Source organism: Anomaloglossus baeobatrachus, chromosome 7 (assembly GCF_048569485.1).
Source record: "Anomaloglossus baeobatrachus isolate aAnoBae1 chromosome 7, aAnoBae1.hap1, whole genome shotgun sequence".
In the NCBI taxonomy this organism is placed as follows: domain Eukaryota; kingdom Metazoa; phylum Chordata; class Amphibia; order Anura; family Aromobatidae; genus Anomaloglossus; species Anomaloglossus baeobatrachus.
Window position 1 is genome coordinate 221557443 of NC_134359.1, and position 13771 is coordinate 221571213.

The 13771-nt window shown below is 43.9% G+C and overlaps 1 protein-coding gene across 1 annotated transcript in view; it reads right to left on the minus strand.

Annotated features, from left to right (window-relative positions):
* GRIN2A (glutamate ionotropic receptor NMDA type subunit 2A) overlaps window positions 1-13771 on the minus strand; it is an 812513-nt gene that overhangs the window by 182420 nt on the left and 616322 nt on the right. The gene's annotated exons all lie outside the window — the stretch shown is intronic.

Below are 13771 nucleotides of genomic sequence, written 5' to 3' on the forward strand. Positions count from 1 at the left end.
TGAGTGTGATAATCTTTGAGAAAGTTTTTCTTTTCTATGTTTGTTTAATTTAAGAATGACTTTTCTTTATGTTGGGCTCTTTGTACTTGTAGTTTACCAGTATCACTCTACGAGGTGACAATGATTTGATTTGCTGCTTAAAAATCAATAGTGTGACATCTGCTCTAGTGATTTTATAGTTATCCTTAGGAACATTTTGATGGCATTTTTAGGCTGTGAATTTTCCTGGCAAAATTACAGCTGCAAAGTTATTAGAGTGTCAGGGACCTTAAGCAAACTATAAATTGATGCACAATCATATCAGTATAATTCACTTGCCTTCCCGAAATCTTTAAAGCTACTGGGTTCCTCTGGGCAATGATTTCTCATCAAGAACTATTGTGTTTACACATACTCATTTTGTAAGGTGTGTGGTTGTAAAAATAGTCTATTCAACTTCTATTGTTGTCCATGTACTGTGCAAATTCTGCAGAATGTAAACATTTAGATTCTATATATGTACTTTCATGCAAATTATAGTATATTATAGCTATGATATGAGAACTTCATTGTACAAGTCACAAAATTATGGATCGTAATGTGCTTATATTTATATAGAAGAAGAAGGAGATGTGCAAAAAGCCATGGAAAGACATGACAGAGTTAAAATATATCAGTAATTAAAAAGCAATCCTGCCACTTAGTGAAAAATAATATTAGCTGGTTCAACCGATGGACTATGAAAAGGTGCCACACAAGAAACAACTCTTGATGGGTAAAATCAGTGAGCTGTCTCAAGTCCTTTGCAACCTTATTGTTGCAAAACATACTGATAGCATTGGCTACAGAAGAATTTGTAAACTGCCGAAGGTTCTAGTGTGCACAGTTGTGGCTATAATCTAAAAGTGGATAGAACATAATTTTCCCATTAACCGGCCATGACCAGGTGCTTCCCACAAATTTCAGACAGAGTAGTGAAAAGAATTATCAGAATGGTTGTTGAAGAGCCAAGAACCACCTGTGGAGAGCTACAGAAAGACTTGGAGTAAGAATGTATAATTGTTTCAAAGAAAACAATACGTAATGCACTCAACCTCCATGGCCTGTATGCACGCTCACCATGCAAGCTCCATTACTGAACAAAAAGTGTCGCGGGCGGAGGAGGGAACGCTGCGCTCACCTACTGCTCGGGTCCGGCTGCTGCTGCTGCTCCTCGGTGGTGGCTCGAGCGGTGGGCCGGATCCCGGGGACTCGAGCGGCGTTCCTCGCCCGTGAGTGAAAAGGGGTTTGGTTTTGGGGATTTATTGTCCGTGACGCCACCCACGGTTTTGGTGAGATTGGTGACACCACCGCTGCTCTGGACTGGGATCCCGGGAGCGATGACAGGGAGTAGCTTGGATGTTGGTTCTCCCCTCCGTGGGTTGGGGGTTGGTTGTCCCGGAGCCTGGTGATGGGGTAGGGATGGATGGCAGGCAGGTTACGGGGCCTGGTGAGGTGCAGGGTCGCGGGGGCAGCGCTGTGCCGCACGGCACGGTGGTACTCACTCAGCCAATCATGAACACAAAGTCTCCGGTAAAACAAACGGCTGGATGGACGGGTCCCACAGACGGCTGCGGTGTTTCTCCTCCCGGCAGGTTGATGGTGACTGCCTTTCCCTGCACCTGTGTAGTGTAGACGGCTCCAATGGGTTCCCACCGGTAACCCGCTCCCCAGCTTGGATATGTGCTGAAGGAGCCCCTTTTGCCTGCAGGCTCTGGCCCTGGGAACTGTGACGGTGTTTCCCTCTAACGGTTGTACTGTTGCCTTCTATCGGGACTTGGCTGCTGGGAAACCCCGGAGGTTCCCTTCGCTAACGGATTTGACAATTTCAGCGGTGACTCCTAGCCTTGTCGGGGTCCGTAAGCCCTGCCGGTTGGTGCTGGCTTCTCTTTGCGTACCGGTCCGGTACCGCTGGGCCACCGCCCGTCCACGGTCCTTACGGCTAGCTCCAATAGGCCTCTCCTGCAGAAGGTCACCACCGTCTGCCAACCTTGCTGTTCCGTCCGGGCCACACACCCGGACCAACTTCAGACTGCTCTTTTACCACCTCACTTTTCCACTTCCAAACTAATCTGCCCTGCTTTTACCGCCTCCAGGACTGTGAACTCCTCGGTGGGCAGGACCAACTGCCTGGCCCACCCCCTGGTGTGAACATCAGCCCCTGGAGGGAGGCAACAAGGATTTTTGTTTGACTTAGGTGTGCCTGACCGGGGTGTGGGGTGTGTTGGTGTAGTACCTGTGACGTCCTGGCTTGTCCAGGGCGCCCCAAAAGCATGTTTAAGAGCATTTAAAGTTTGCTCAACAACATTTAAGCCTGTGAAATACTAGGAGAATATAGACTGGTCAGATGAGACCAAAATTGAACTCTTTGGATACTATAATGAACACCATGTTTGGAGGCCAAAATGCTCTGGATATTGCCCAAAAACACCATACCAACAGTGGAGTTTTGAAGTGGGAACATCATTGTGCGGGGCTGTATTTCAGCATATGGCACTGACAAATGTCATATAATTGCAGAATGGAAGAATGTACAAATGTACCGAGACATTCTTAATAAAAATCTGCTGCCATCTACCAGGATGATGAAGATGAAATCAAGGTGGACATTTCAGAAAGACAATGATCCCAAATACACAGCTAAGAAAACTCAATTGGTTGCAGAGAAAGAAAATAAAACTGCTACAATTAAGCAGCCAATCCCCTACCTGAATCCAATAGAAAATTAATCGAAGAAATTAAAATTAGAGTTCATAGAAGGAGCCTTCACGATTCAAAGAGTATTTGCAAGAATGGGCCAAAATCACACCTGAACAATGCATGCACTAGTTTATCCATACAGGAGGCATTTTGAATCTGTCATTACCAGCAAAGACGTTTGTACAAAGAATAAAATAAATTTCAGTAAATGGGTTCAATACTTTGTCCTTGTGTCATTCATAATTATTATATATCAATAAATGTATGTATATCTGTGGTTTGATTTCTTTGCCTGTGTGGATTGGAGTAGTTGTTCCTGACATCTGGTGGAAAATGCATGTCAATAGCACCTTTAGAAATTGTTGACGTGTTCAATACGTTTTTCACCCACTGTATATAGATAGATAGATAGATAGATAGATACAAGGCCATCCTTCAAGGCCACTCACTCCTTCAATTCTGCTGAAGCAGTGGCTTTAAGCCTTTATTTGCTCTCTGCTATGTGTAACATGCATTGATCATTACAATGTTCATAACTATTATCATCCAGATTTCTATAGACCTGGCATGGGAAATAATTTTAGACCCCTCTCTTTAGTCCAAATACTCATTTTTCACGTATTCTTTCTGTATTTCTCACAGATCGAACACATAACCATTATAGTTTATGGGTCTATTAACATATCTGTTTTTCATCTAATTAGAGGATCAAACTCGCACATTCAGATGAATGAATCAGTCAAAAAATGGATAGCACTTAGAAACCATCTGTCATTGTAGTTTAGTTTCTTTTCTGTTGTTTAATGGGTATGAAAAACTTGGAAATTTGACTATAAAGTCATTTTTCTTGCATGCTGTCATAAGTCTCTGCTCTACAAAACCTATTCATCTTTTGTGGATAGACTGTCTCTTTTTATACTAATAGCCTATTGTATTTCAATGGTAGGCTACCATTCACATTCACAAAAACAGTCAGCTGAACCCACTAGTCTAATGTGTATGGATGCCTTTCAACTGTTACTCAAAAAATGATGTAGGGGGTTAAAGCATATTGAATCTCCTCTGACAGTAGTTCTCCCATAAAGAAAGTAGAAGCTTCTAGCCAAGGTGAACGTTCTTCTTTATGGGGGTGTCACCAGAGAAAACTGATAGCTGTGGCTGACAGTTATATAGCCTATATGAATGGGTTTAAATGGGATTTCTATTTTCAAGAACATTGTGTCCCCAAGTGCAAGTGTGGTAAAAAAAGCAAAACTGTCCTTTACTCACTTTCCCTAGGTTCAACGCTTGCAGCCATCAGTGAGCTTGGCGCCTCTGCCTATGTGGAAGGTAGGAGATGCTGATCTCAGGGACACTGGAAGCAGCAGAGACTAAGCAATGAACTTGGGTATGTTGAATAAAGGATATTTTGTTTGTTTTCCCCTTGGAGGGGTTTGTACATGTGGGAAACGAGTTGTAAGGTCAATTAACCATGTGTAAGCAATTATGAATCATTAATTAATTATTAAGCCAACGTCTGCCTCTATTGACTGTAGATGTTTGAATGGCAGTTTTACACTAATGGCTGCACTATTGTTATGATCCCTGGTTGTTTGGGCTACCTATTACTTTCCTTGTAGTAATTTTCCTGACCCCTTTCTCTCACATGCTTGTGGGTGTTTTCCCTGTTTAACATCTATAGCACTTTTAATTATTTTTCACAATTGGTGTTTATTATATGCTGTTTTTAATCTTGTGATCAATAAAAATGTTGTATTTTTGCATATAAAGCTCCTGTTTTTCATGGTCCTATGGTTATAACTATTCAGATCCTTTGCTCACATGCTCATATTTAAGTCACATTGTGTCCCTTTTCCTTGTGATCCTCCTTGAGATGGTTCTACTCCTTCATTGGAGTCCAGCTGTGTTTAATTAAACTGATAGGACTTGATTTGGAAAGGCACACACACCTGTCTATATAAGACACACAGTTTCACAGTTTCACAGTTTTTAAGGTTGAAGGGAGACTCTAAGTCCATCTAGTTCAACCCGTAGCCTAACATGTTGACCTCACAGCTCACAATGCATGTCAGACTAAACGGGAATCATGAGGTCAAAGACACTGCCCAAAGAGTTCAGAGACAGAACTGTGGCAAGGCACGGATCTGGCCAAGGTTACAAAAGAATTTCTGCAGTACTCAAGATTCCTAAGAGCACAGTGGCCTCTATGATCCTTAAATTAAAGAAATTTGGGACCACAAAGACTCATCCTAGACCTGGCCGTCTAGCCAAATTGAGCAATCATGGGAGAAGAGCCTTGGTGAGAGAGGTAAAGAAGAACCCCAATATCACTGTGGCTGAGCTCCAGAGATACAGAAGGGAGATGGGAGAAAGTTACTCAAAGTCAACTATCACTGCAGCCCTCTACCAGTCAGATCTTAATGGCAGAATGGTCCAATTGAAGCCTCTCCTCAGTGCAAGCCATATAAAAGCCTCAAAGAGTTTGCAAAAAAACACATGAAGGACTCCCAGACTATGAGAAATAATCTTCTCTGGTTTAATGAGACGAAGATGGAACTTTTTGGTGAAAATTTTCAGCAGTATGTGTGGAGAAAACCAGGCACTGCTCATCACTTGCCAAATACAATCCCAACAGTGAAACATTGTGGTGGCAGCATCATGCTATGGGGGAGTTTGTCAGATGCAGGGACAGTACGACTGGTTGCAATTGAAGGAAAGATGAATGTGTCCAAGGAAGAATAGGATATCCTGGAAGAAAACCTCTTCCAGAGTGCTCTGGAATTCAGACTTGGCCGAAGGTTCACCTCCCAACAAGACAATGACCCTAAGCACACAGCTAAAATAACAAAGGAGTGACTTCAGAACAACTCTGTGACCATTCTTGACTGGCCCAGCCAGAGCCCTGACCTAAACCCAATTGAGCATTCCTGGAGAGACCTAAAAATGGCTGTCCACCAACGTTCATCATCCAACCTGACGGAACTGGGGAGAATCTGCAAGGAAGAATGGCAGAGAATCCCCAAATCCTGGTGTGAAAAACATATTGCATCATTCCCAAGCAGACTCATGGCTGTACTAGCCCAAAAGGGTGCTTCTACTCAATACTGAGCAAAGGGTCTGAATATTTATGACCATGTGATATTTCAGTTTTTCTTGTTTCATAAATTTGCAAAAATTTTTACATTTCTGAGTTTTCTCTGTCACGATGGGGTGCAGAGTGATTATTCAGAAAAAAAAAATATTTTTTTTTAATTTACCAAGTTGCTGCAGTGAACCAAAGTGTGAAAAATTTAAAGGAGTCTGAATACTTTCTGTACCCACTGTATAAAACTTCATTCACACCAAGGAAGAAAGAATGGAATATCAAGGACCAGTTTTTGTAGTCATATGCAGCGACCTTCTGCAGTCGGATATAAATAGATATATTCAGTAGATTATCATATAGATGATCATATCTTATAAGATGGCGAATATAGGTCCACAACCACCATCAGTACAAGAATACATCACCAGAACCATCATCAGTACACAAATATAGAACTAAGAACCAAAGACAAAATCAGTACATGGACACAGCAGAAGTCTAACCAACAGCATATGAAAACATCATCAGAACCACAATCAGTATATAATAACATAATCAGAAACACCATTAGTACCAGCACACAGTACAAGAACCAAGCTTAGTAAAGCAATCAAATCCAATGTCAGATCTTTCCCCACCATAAACATTTGTATGACTTAAGCCTTCAACTACCAGTATAACTTTAACAATGGCCTTCATCAGGATGCAAAATAAAGGAACAATAGCACTGATTAGCCACAGTCAGTATCACAAATAAACAATTATATCCTGGTACTTTACAACTCATTTCTTCTCTGTTTGGATTTTCTTAGTTTCATATTCCATCTATTCAGACTAGAGTTGAGCGATGTTCGAGTTGAACGGTTCGCCAATTTAAAATTCGAGTGATTTTGGTTGGTGTTCGAGTCGTTCGACGAACTCGAACGATTTGCTTCAAGTTCGGCAGTTCGAGTTACCGTTCGATAAGGGCTCGATCATCAAAAACGTAATACAGCTACGTGTGTAGGGAGCCATCGCTGGCAGCCTGTGGTAAGTTGGTAACCAGAGTACATATCGGGTATCCAAGCAAAGCGCTTTGCTTAGTAACCCGATGTTTACCCTGGCTACATGTGCATAACTCCCCGGAAGCCACACAGAAGCACTTTCGTGTGACTTCCGTCGGATGCCGCTGCAGTCTGTGTCCCACTCCAGCCCCAGCCCCGCGGCTGCCTACTCAGCAGTCTCCGCAGCTGCCCACACTGTAGTGTTACCAGCCGAAGGGATGACAAGCGCTGCCGTCAGGATATTAGTTAAGTTCCTTTCCTGCGGTGAGGAAGTCCTGCCCTCCTGACGTCAGCGCTGTCACTGACTTCCATGGCCGCTGCTTGTCACATCTCCTCTCGCTGCTGACCCGAGACTGTGACTAGCGGTGACGTCACGGGCCGTTCGCGATATTTGGTTTGTGAAGGCGGCGGTCATTGAGCTCAGTGACCGTGCTGCTGTCAGGAGTGCAGCGATCACAGCAGGTAATGATCTCATCTAACCTCCTGACAGCAGCGCTCGTCATACCCTGCAGTGACCTGGGCTGACCTATTGATGTTAGCTCAGGTCACTGCACGGCTCTCCCAGCCAATATGGAACATTCTGTTCTTCATTGACTGGGACATTGACTATGGTATGGATCGTCGTGGGACCCCCTTGGATTACACCAGACCTGGATTTGTTTTTCTTTCTAATAAATTGGTGAAAGAGGGAATGTGTTGAGGAGTGTTTTTTCAAACAAAAATGTTTGTCGTCTATTTTTTTTTTATTACTGACTGGGTTGGTGATGTGGGGTATCTGATAGACGCCTGACATCACGAACCCCAGGGCTTGATGCCAGGTGACATTACATATCTGGTATTAACCCCATATATTACCCTGTTTGCCACTGCACCAGGGCAACGGGATAAGCTGGAGCGAAGCACCAGGATTGGCGCATCTAATGGATGCGCCACTTCTGGGGCGGCTGTGGCCTGCTATTTTTATGCTGGGGAGAGTCCAATAACCATGGACCTCCCTAGTCTGAGAATATCAGACCCCAGCTGTCCACTTTACCTTGGCTGGTGATCCAATTTTAGGGGGACCCCAAGGTGTTTTTTTCTAAAAAATATTTATTTAATTTAAAATAACAGCGTGGGGTGCCCTCAGTTTTGGATTACCAGCCAAGGTGAAGCTGCCAGCTGTGGTCTGCAGGCTGCAGCCGTCTGCTTTACCCTAGCTGGCTATCAAAAATAGGGGGAACCCCACATCATTTTAGTTTTAAATTTATTTATTTTTTTGGCTAAATACAAGGCTAAGCACCCCTTAGTGCCACATGAAAGGCACCAAAGGGTGCAAAATTACAAAATGTAGGAGAGTGGGTCATTATGTGTCTTTCTGCCATTATAATGACAGAAAAGACTGATATGAAGTGTACAAGAACAGGAAAATCACCAGAGCGCTCTACTCTGTGAAAAGCAGTAGAAAATGGCACTGGACTGAACATGTGACCGCATCATGTAGGTTGAAGCTATGGATCCTGGGTAAATTTATGTACTTTCCCTCCTTCAGTGTTTTTGCGGTACGCAAAAAAAAAATGGAAGACCCATGGATGACAAACGGATGACATACGGAACGTATACGGAACAGAACGGAAATGGATGCCACATGGATGCATCCGTGAAAAAAACGGACTGTTTTTTGCGTACCGCAAAAACGGATCGGTCGTGTGAATGTAGCCTTATTCTGATCTGCAGTTTATAAACAGCAGGCAGAAATAAGTGAATAACGCCCCCCGGCGTCAGAAAATCTCTGGGGTTTCAGGGCTAGCTGAGACCCTGCAGATCATGATTCAGGCCGGTTTTTCCGGTCCCCGTTCACGTGATCACCGGTATAAACCGTATACCGATGATCACGTTACAGTAAATGACAGCGCCGGTAAAAAATTATTTATCTTCCATCTTGCATGAACAAACATGTCAGATGGGAGATAAATCTTCTCCCCAATCCCCCCCGGTGTCGCCAAAGTGCCCCCCCGACCCCCTCCCGGAAATCCAAGATGGCTGCGCGCACAGCAGCATGCCGGCCACATTCACCCTACTCCTCTGATTTCTGTCGCATGCGCCATGACACATGCAACAGAAAACTTCTCCCCAGGCCCTGCCAGGTCACCACCTGTTCCCCGGTGTCCCACGGTACCTGTGCAGCATTGATCACCTGCGGCCCCCTCCTTCCCAATAGACGCTGCCGCATGCACAGAGCAGCTGTCAGCTCAGCTTCCTGTCTTCAGTCACAGTGAGTGGCGGTAACCATGCATCTGTAAGCTACTGCAATGCCCTGCTCATGAGGTAAGGAACATAGTTGATTAGGAGAGTTATACTACATTTTCAAATGGAGGTATTTGTTTTTAGGCTGTGTGCCCACGGGACTCTCTACCCGCAGATATATCCGCAGGTACGGCCACAAGTTTACCACAGCAGCTCCCTGAAATCTCACAGCTATACATAGCTGCGGGATTTCAGCGGAATTGTTGCGGTAAACCTGCGGACATTCATGCGATTTACTTGCGGAAGTCCCGACCTCTATCTCCATAGTGGAGCGCCGGGATTTCTGCAGGTAAATCCACAGGAATAATTGACATGCAGTTATGTGCGGCTGCGGGACATCTGCAGCATGTTCCGCAGACGCACATTCCGCAGCATGGACACAGACACTCCCCATGTCCCATAGGATAACATGGGGAGTGTCTGTACTTGCTAAAACCTGCGGATTTATCTAGAAAATTCAGATAAATCTGCAGTTTTCCATGGAAAAATCCGTGGGTACATAGTCTTATAGTTGCCCTGCTGAACGACTACCAAACATGAGAGTCCGTTATACGCCACAAGAAAACATGTCTAAATAGCGAGCTCTTTTGTTTAGTATTCATTCAGCTGGATAACTGGACTTAAAGGGGTATTCCATCTCCAAGATCCTATCCCTAATATACAGTAGGTGGAATAGTAATAATATTAGGACATACCTTTATTGGCAAATTTAGTATAGTTCTCCTGATAAGGCATGCCCTTACCTCATGAGCAGGGCATTGCAGCTTTGGTAGCAACAGTTACGACCAAGAACAACCCACTGTCTCTATGAATGGTGGTAACCATGCATCTGTAAGCAACTGTATTGCCCTGCACATGAGGTAAGGAACAAAGTTAATCAGGAGAGCTACACTACATTTCCAAATGGATGTATTTGCTATTTCTGTTGCCCTGCTGAACGAATACCAAACATGAGAGTACGTCATACGCCGCAAAATAACATGTCTAAATAGCGAGCTCTGTTGTTTAGTATTCATTCAGCAGGATAACTGGACTTAAAGGGGTATTCCATCTCCAAGATCCTATCCCCAATATATAGTAGGTTGAATAGCAATAATATCAGCAAATACCAATATTTGGAAATGTAGAATAGTTCTCCTGATTAGGCATGCCCTTACCTCATGAGCAGGGCATTGCAGCTTTGGTAGCAACAGTTACGACATGGACTCTGCTGCTGTGGACCCGGGGGGAGTGGGTGCAGATTCATTGCACCCACACACCTCACATGGAGGGTCTGCACTCCTAGAAAATGGGGGATACGTTCCCTGAGCGTGTCCTCCCATATTCTAGACGGTCCAGAGTCGTCGTGGGACCCCCTTATTTTTTTTCCTTACAATAAATTGGTGAAAGAGGGAATGTTTTGGGGAGTGTTATTTCAAATAATTTTTTTTTTGTCTATTTTTTTTGTTAGTATTGACCGTTTGTGATGTCGGGTATCTGATAAATGCCTTGACATCACAAACTGCTGAGCTTGATATCAGGTGACCTTACAGCTAGTATCAACCCCATTTATTACCCTGTTTGCCACCGCACCAGGGCACGGGATGAGCTGGGTGAAGCGCCAGGATTGGCGCATCTAGTGGATGCGCCACTTCTGGGGCGCCTGTGGCCTGCTATTTTTAGGCTGTGAAGGGCCAATAACTATGGACATTCCCACCCTGAGAATACCAGACCACAGCTGTCCGCTTTACCTTGGCTGGTGATCCAATTTGGGGGGGACCCAACTTTTTTTTGTAATTATTATTATTTATAAAATAATTATAAAAAAGAGCCTGGGGTGACCTCCACATTGGATCACCAACCACGGTAAAGCTGCCAGCTGTGGTTTTCAGGCTACAGCCATCTGCTTTACCCTAGCTGGCTAGGCTCAAAAATGGGGGGACCCCACGTCATTTTTTTGTTTAACTTTTTTTTTAAATAAAAAAAATTAATGGGCTTCCCTGGATTTTGATTGCCAGCTAAGGTAGCGCCAGGCAGATGGGGGTGGCAACCCGTAGCTGTCTGCTTTATCTGCACTGAGAATCAAAAATACCGCGGGGCGCTACGTCATTTTTTTAATGATTTATTTTTACAGTCAGGCAATCAAAATACAGTGAAGCCCATTTTTTTTTTTTTAGTTATTTAAGTAAATATTTAAAAAAAAAATATGTGGGCTCTCGCTGCATTACTTGTATTGCTAGCTAAGGGTAATCCAAGCAGCTACTGGCTGCTAACCCCCATTGCTTGGTGTTACCTTCACTGGCAATGGAAAATCCAGGGAAGCATTTTTTATTTTTTTTGCCAAAAAACTAAAAAAAAAAAATGACGTGGGCTTCGCCATATTTTTGTATGCTAGCCAGGTACAGCAGGCAGCTACGGGCTGCCCCCAACCCCAAGCTGCCTATTTGTACCCAGCTGGGAACTAAAAATATAGGGAAGCCCTTTTTTTAATTATTTAATGAATTTCATGAAATAATTAAAAAACAAACCACATGGGCTTCGCCCCATTTTTGTGTCCAGCCAGGTACAACTAGGCAGCTGGGGATTAGAATCCTCAGCACAGGTTAGCCCGAGCTTTCTGGGCCCCTCTGCTGCGAATTGCAGTCCGCAGCCGCCCCAGAAAATGGCGCTTTCATAGAAGCGTCATCATCTGGCGCTGTATCCAACTCTTCCAGCTGCCCTGAAGCCGGGTGGCTCACTGGGTAATGATGGGTTAATATTCGCTTTGTTTTACAAGCTAGTATTAAGCCAGAGATTCTTAATGTCAGGCAAGTTTGACCCGGCCATTAAGAATCTCCAATAAAGGGTTAAAAAAAAAGACACCACACAGAGAAAAAATACTTTAATAGAAATAAATACACAGACACACTAAGAGACTCCATGTTTATTAGTCCCTGTCACCCCTCCAAGATCCTGGTCTTCTGTCTTCTTTCTCCTTCAACCCATGCAGCTCTTCTACATCAGACAGCACTGCATGGGAGGAAGACGCTGCTGCTCCTGTGCAGTCTAATCACTCAGTGAGTGAGCAGAGGCTGCGGGCTGTAAGCGGTGACGTCACCGCTGACAGGCGGGTCACTATAGCAACGGTGATCTCTGTTATTCACCAGCTGTGACATCCAGTCCTTGCATGTGGGCTGACTCTGTAAAGAGCGCCGACATGCATGGACGGGGAGTCGATCATGTGCCAGAGCATCTCGCCGGTACACGGAGATGCTCAAAAAAGCACCGCATACCGGAGAGATGCACTGACAGGACCTAGCATGACGTCTAGCCATGTGACTAGTCTGTAGCCAATGAGATAATAGACACGTGACTGGTCACATGCTATTTTGACGTCACGGAAGGTCCTATTATCAGTGCTGGTTACCGGGAGGGCGCAGCGATGATCGGAAGGGAAAGCGGCTGGAGACAGAGTGCAGGACGCGTGCGGGGACCTGTAAGTGTAATGGCAATGTTTATTAACTGTATGTGTATATGTATAATGTGTTTTTATGTGTATGTGTTTGCTTGCCATTGTTTTTAATGGGATTCGAAGGTTTTCGACGAACATTTGTCAAACGTTAGCCGAACTGAGCCGCCGTTCAACGAACCGAACTCGAACACTAGGGGGTGGCTTAACACTAGTTCAGACTTCCTTATTATTTCTTACATCAACAATTTTTCTCTGCAGACTTCCCACTTATCCAGGTTTCTGCAGCCCTGCCCAACATAATCCCCTTAAAAGTGTCATTATAGAGCTCCTTGAAGAAAAATACCCACATATGTTGTCCCATCAAACAATTGGCCCTCAATGTATTACCTGCCTAAAACACTTCCATAACATCTACACTGTCTCTACCTATGACTATGACTTTCACAGTCTCCCCACTCCTTGTTTTCACCCCCAAGTTACCTCATTCCCCATACTGCCCCCTTCACTCTGTACCAGTCTTCATTAGCCCCCAAAACTGTATTATCTTCTCTAACAACCCGCTTCCCCATGCTGTTTCTTCTCCATTAGATTCCAAACCAACACCTCTCTCTCTACTCTGCACCCTCTCTACATGGAAAACTGAAAAGCAAAAAAGAATAAGGGAAGTACATTGATGAGCAAAAGGGTAACAATGTTTTGAACTTTTGACTTTCAGACTCCATATCTGATCATCTGCTACAGCTTCAATTATGAGACTACCTTCATCTTATAGACAATGATCTTTGCTATCATATACATAAATTTGATTTGCAACTATTTAGCATACGATTAATTATGCAGATTCTTGTCATGTCACTGTATTATTACTCTCTTGCTCCCGATGGTGGAAAAATCTTTTTCATACTGTATACTACTAGTTACAACCTATTTTCACATTCCTTAATAACTGTGTTATTAGGTTGATTCCCAAGTGAAAGGTCACTGGTTCAAATAGAGGAGCAGCCATGAAGAATTCCCAAGAGAGAAGAAACAGCATCATTCAGCTCATCAATAGCAGTCTTTCGGCCAGGAAGATTGCCAAACTGCATCATATGTGTGCTGGGACAGTTTAAAGAATATGAAATTAAGTCTATGCATTAATTGAAAAGCCAAGAGGTTGACGTCTAGGCAAAATATCAGCATGGAACAGTCAGGTCATCACAAGGGCTATCA